We start from the raw sequence: 6,000 nt of genomic DNA, 5'->3' as shown, positions 1-6,000 counted from the left end.
TCAGAGCTGTGACATTTCACTGGCACTCAGAAAACAAGGAGGAAAACAAAGAACCGCACACCATGCAAACAAGTTGGGCTTCAATTAAACAAACTCTAAAGACGAATGGTGACATTTGCAACTGTTGCCTACTTCAGATTCTGCAATGAAATCCAAGCAACTGGTTACATAACTTTTTCCTAGCCATTCAAGCCAGCCCTCATTAGACAACAATAAAGGAATGTCAGCAATGATTTTTTAAAATATTTAGTCTTGATATAGGGGGGAAATGATCAGGTTTATTCCTATTGCACTTATGGAACACAGGTACAGGGTCATTCTTTCAACATTTTAAAATGTATTTATTTTATCATTGTTTCTATGCTAATGACATTCAGCTGCAAATAGCTCTGACTACATTCAAATACTCACATACTCCCTCTGCCTGCCTTGCCCAAGTAAATTCAGGGCTCTGGCTCACGTTCCTTAAAGTGTGGCTCTATCTGTGACCCTCACAGTGTAAAATCTTGGGATTAAGGGGCCTTGTGACATTATCAGCTCCACTTAATTTAAGCTTTCACCTGTTTGAAAAGTCGCTCACCAGTCTTTTTCCTTGCAAAGACAGAGCCAGATCCAGACAGTCTTACATAATGGAGTGTCTTGTGGGCTCTGGTCATGTTAGCTCCTAAATCTAAACAGATCAATAGGGTTGTTTGGTACTGTATTGCGGAAACCCAAAATCTCCTTGAACAACTGCTCTTCCCAGCTCCACCCTTGTCTGCCAGCCACCAGCAAACATGGACTCTAATATGAGGTCCTGCTCCTTACAGCCTGCACCTGTTTCTTCCTATCACCTTCTCCACTCTACTAGGGGGAATAGGTGGTGGCATATTGGGGAAGCCCCCATATTGTCCAACTCATATACTTATACTTAGCTCCTGTATGTCTGACAGGGAAAAAAACTGAGCCAAAACAGATTCCCCCCATCTCTTGGAGGTATGGGGTGAGATCCTGGCCCTACTGAAATCTATAGCAAAACTCCCATTTACTTCAGGATTTCACAGAGACTTAAGAGGTGTGTGGTGGAGGAGAATGGATAGCTAGCTCCAGCACACACCGCTGGGTACTGAAGAGAATCTAGGTGACATGCTCCTCCATCTTGAGAAGCACTGGGGAACTGTGAGACATACAGGTTACTTCTCCATACTCAAAAATGCCTGAAGAAGATGTCTGGACCCCAGTAGAGTGTATGAGACACTAACTGTAACAGGAACCTCTGCAGTCGGTAAATAGTGATGCCTGTCACGTGACCACAATATAACCTTTTGTAATCCTGACCTAGGTGAGGTGACTGGGGCCATGGAATAAAATTCAATCAGCACAGCTGTGTGTCACAGTAGTATTGCACTGATCAGTGCAATTGCCTTTCTCTGCCCAGCCTTATGAAAGCTTTGTAGAGCAGAGGCAGTTTCTGTAGTGGGAGAAAGGTCTGCAGCAAAGGACATACTCTCTGGCAGGTTTGTAGATGGTGTAGACCAGTGGTTCTCAACATTTCCAGACTAACATACCCCTTTCAGGAGTCTGATTTATCTTGTGTACCTCAAGTTTCACCTCACTTAAAAACTAATTGCTTATAAAACCAGACATAAAAATACAAAAATGTCACAGCACACAATTACTGGAAAATGGCTTACTTTCTCATTTTTACCATACAATTATAAAATAAATCAATTGGAAAATAAATATTGTACTTACATTTCAGTGTAATACTTGACCCTCTTTTTCACTTGAGCCTTGTCTGAAGCCCAAGCCCCGCCACCTGGAGCTGAAGCATATAACTTAGCTTTACATGGCCCCCTGTGGTGTGGAGCCCTGGGTAATTGCCCTGCTTGCCTCCCACTAAGGCCGAGCCTGCACTTGCAACCCCCCCTACCCATCCCATGAACCCCCTTTCCAGGAGGCTGCAACCCCCAGGTTGAGAAACACTAATCTAGATTGTAATCTAGATGACCCCATATTGGTCCATGGGATCCATACTCAGGGGCGCACAGGCCAATTGGGGGGCCCCTGCAAGCTGTAACTCTGGCTCTGCCCACTGCTCCTTCTCTCCCCTCACCCCCAGGGCCCTGCTGCCATGCTCCTCCTCTTCCCTCTTGAGGCCCCATTCCCTGGTCAGGCCAAACAGATGCAGGTGCTGTGGTAGGGTGAGCACTGAGCATATCCCCCCTGTGTGGAGTCCCCTCCCACCTGCTGAGCCCCTCTCCTTCCCCCCTCCCACCTGTGTGGTGCTACTCCCTCCCGAATCCCTCTCCTCCCTCCTGTGCCGAACTGGGCACTCCCTTCCCCCCCTCTTCTTCCCCCCTCCATCCCGCACCGAGCTGCTCCCCGCAGTCCCTTCCCCCCCCCACCCTACACATGGGTATAGTGAAACACACAGAGGTTAAATGAATTGCCTACAGTCAAGCGCAACGTGAATCAAGTATCACTGCTAGTTAGAGTCCTGCCTGCCAGTCTCCAACACTTACCAATAGATATTGCTTTAATAAAAAAACCTCATGTCTCAGCTATTACAATATTTGGCACTTAGGCAGCGGTCTCTGGCATAATGTTGGATTATGTGTACAGACAGCTGCAGCTGTCCACACTGACTCACCTGAAACTACAGGTTCCAAAATTACTGTCACAAGTATCAGCAGGGTTATTAATTCAAAAATCAAACAGTGTAGTGACAGGATGACAAGTTTAAGATAGCCACATTTTTAGTGCACTGAACCATTTATATTCAGCCATTTTTATTTCTATGCTAACTGGGCAGCTGTGGGGAGCCCCAGACTCTCCACCTGTCCTGGGCAAGGAGCCGGGGTGCCCAAGAGCATCCCCTGGCCAGTGTCCCGGCCCCCTAGGGCGCGCTGTCCAGGACAGGTGGACGGTGCAGGGCTCCCCACAGCAGCCCAGGCTCCCTGGGCAGCTCATACCATGGCCTGACTTCCAGCCAAGCCTGGAGGCAGAGCCCTGGGGGGACTGGGAGGAGCATGGGGCGGGGCCCCCATGGTGAGGGTGTGGGGGGGAGGGGCAATGTTCTTTGTGTCCAGGGCCACAGTAAATTTTAATCCACCTCTGCAACCTCCGGGCTCTGTGCTAGGGCATGCATTGAGACTGCTTGTTCTCAATTCCTCACTGTGGTTTTGGGTCTGAGGCTCTGGCATGCACTGATGATGCCTGTTCTGCAGTCCCTGCCCAGCTCTCAGTGCTTGCAGCATTCACAAAACACGCCTGCTCTCAGCGATGTGCAGAGGTGGATTAAGGTTTCTTGGGGCCCTGGGCCAGAGCACGTGGGGAGGCCTCTCCCCACCCCTTCCATCTGTGAGAAGAACCCTAAACAAGCTTTAGCAAATAATGGTGGGGTGACTGGGCGCCGTTCATGATGTCTGCCAGACCATGCTGTGCTTCCTTTCTCTTTTTCTCTGTGTGCCTTCTCCACATCTTCAAATGCTTCACTGAATGTTTGAGCTTTCTCCAAGCTGAGTCTCATCTAATCTTCTGGGAGAACATCATTGTTCGTGCTGGCACCAAGTGCCATCCATTTCAAGCAATTCGTTGCCTCATTTATAAGTTTGCGGATTCTACTGCCATGGTTGTATGCTTGCCCTCTTAGAGCATGACTAATGACTGAAGCACCATAGATCAGTGGTGGTCAACCAGGAGCACTTGTACCCCTGGAGGCACTCAGAGGTCTTCCAGGGGGTACTCAACTCCTCTAAATTAGTGCGTCTTATAATTTACATATATAGGAAATACTGTAGGGTTCCCCCTCCCCCCCATATTCTCTCATTTCTTGCTTTTCTTTGTACAGTGCTTTGAGAGGCTTATATGGAAAATACTGCTACTATGATTAATATCTAGCTGTTATATAGAGCTTTTCAACAGTAGATATGAAAGTGCTTCATAATTTTTAATGTATTTATCCCAAGTATAACTAGTTTAGTTTGAAATCCATGGCAACATTTTCCATAAGGAGTTGACAGTTCTTTCTTTGGAATTCTGGTGGAGATTTCATGCCGGCGATTACAGGAATGCACACAGTATTTCCAACTTAAACATGTGATTAAGCAATTTATTAAAATGACCTGCTTTACTTAATTTAGGGTCAAAAAAGCAGCTCACACTTTTGTGAAATACTGCCATGGTATTGAAGGCAGGGAAGAAGGGACAGGACCCTATTTAGAAGGATTTATCCATCTAATAGGATTTGTAGACCTAGGTTCTCCTTTTTAGAACTAACAAAGGAGCAGGTTTTCTTTTCAAAAGATAGATTTCAAAGAAAGCTTTCAGACTCTATTTGATCTTTCTATGGAGCCTAAAGGGCATTTAGAAGAGGGATGGATGGCTCTTCTTTGCTGGTATGTCTCTGTATAACCAACTTTGTACTTAATACAACTACTATGATATGTAGCAATGTTTAAAATCGCTCTCTTTTAAGGTGGAATAAATGTTAGTGCTTATAAAAAAATCAGAGACTTACAAAGTGTATAGATATAGGCTCACATACTGCAGAAGTTTGTGCATAATGACCCTCTGCCTGCAATGAGTCACATACCATTGTTCTGCAAAGACAGAAAGACTAAAAAACATCTTATTCCTTGCATTAATTGGTGCATGATATGGGAATCCAGCCCCTTTGCACTGATGCCATGGTACAGGGAACAGCAGTGAAAAGGGGCCATTTGTAGGTGAAGACCAGGCATGGCCAAGTGAACAGATCACTCCTCTGTGTTCTCGTCTTGCATGCAAGGTGTTTGGCAGAGATGTTCTAGGAAAGAATAAGGGTATTTTATAAGGGTGCGTCTACACTGCTCTTCTTTTGGCGGTGTGCAGCGTACATACCCACGTAGTCCCCTTGCAAGGTGTGATGGGTTTACAAACCACAGCCAGGAGGATATTAAAGAGCAGCTCTGGGCCTAGGCAGCCCCACCCAGCCACACCTACAGGGCCTGCACAAGCTGCAGGGAGGGCTTTAAAATGGGAGAAGAACAGCTCAGAAGGAGGGCAGGTGGTAGAAGGGAGCAGACAGTGGTCATTAGGTCTGAGGGTCAAAGTATTGCCCCAGGGGCACCTTGCCTGAGGCCTCACTACCTGAACCAGAAGAGGACCTATAAAAGAGAGCAGTGATGGGGTAGGAAGACTCAGAGACTCGAGATTTACGCTGGTGGAATAAGCAGGGGCCAGGGTAGGAAGTGGCCTAGGGAGGGTGTGGCCCTGATACCCCCTGGGGATGATTGTAGCCACCCACTGTTGGGCCCTGGACTGGAGCTCAGTGGAATGGGGGGAGCAGGCTCCCTTTTCCCCACACACTGGCTACAAAGCTCAGCACCACTCCTGCAGGAAGTATCTTGAGCGCATGAAAGTGTGACATGAGTTTCCTATATAAGGCCCTACCCAATGGCATGGCAGGCAATGCCATAGATGGCTCCACAGTTCAGTAACCCTTGCATACATATACAGATGTCTTCCAAGCCAAGGTGACACCGGGGGGGGGGGGGCAGGGCATGTGGGGTATGCCTCCCCCTCCCCCTCCCCCTCCCCCCCGATTTGCTGCTTGGTTTGTACTGAGCATGCTCAGTAACACTGTTGAAGCTGGCTACCCTCACTCTGCTCCCCCCATTCTCCCGCCACGCTGTCGGCAGGCATGGCTCATCTCTGCTTCCAAGCTTGAGGTAATGATGGGGGTGAAAAAAAAGAAGTGGGTGAGCCCTAAAGAGCTGCACTCATCCATTTCTGGCCATCCTCACAGCACTGCAATACAGGCAACAGGGTTCCACATATCTTTAAAGGAAAGGGGCATGGAGGACTTGGAAATCCTTGGAGAGAGGGTAAAGCAAGGCAGAGAGTCTGGGGATGGGGAGAGTGAGGCAGAGGGGCTCTAAGGTAGGGACACTAGAATGGCAGGTAGGGAGACTATCTTCACCCTGTTGTGTGATTGGGAATGGCTGAAACCTGGCACTGCAACACGCTCCCATTTAT

Source organism: Malaclemys terrapin, chromosome 3 (assembly GCF_027887155.1).
Source record: "Malaclemys terrapin pileata isolate rMalTer1 chromosome 3, rMalTer1.hap1, whole genome shotgun sequence".
In the NCBI taxonomy this organism is placed as follows: Eukaryota; Metazoa; Chordata; order Testudines; family Emydidae; genus Malaclemys; species Malaclemys terrapin.
The sequence above is the reverse complement of the archived record's forward strand: the minus strand, read 5'-3'. Positions refer to the sequence as shown.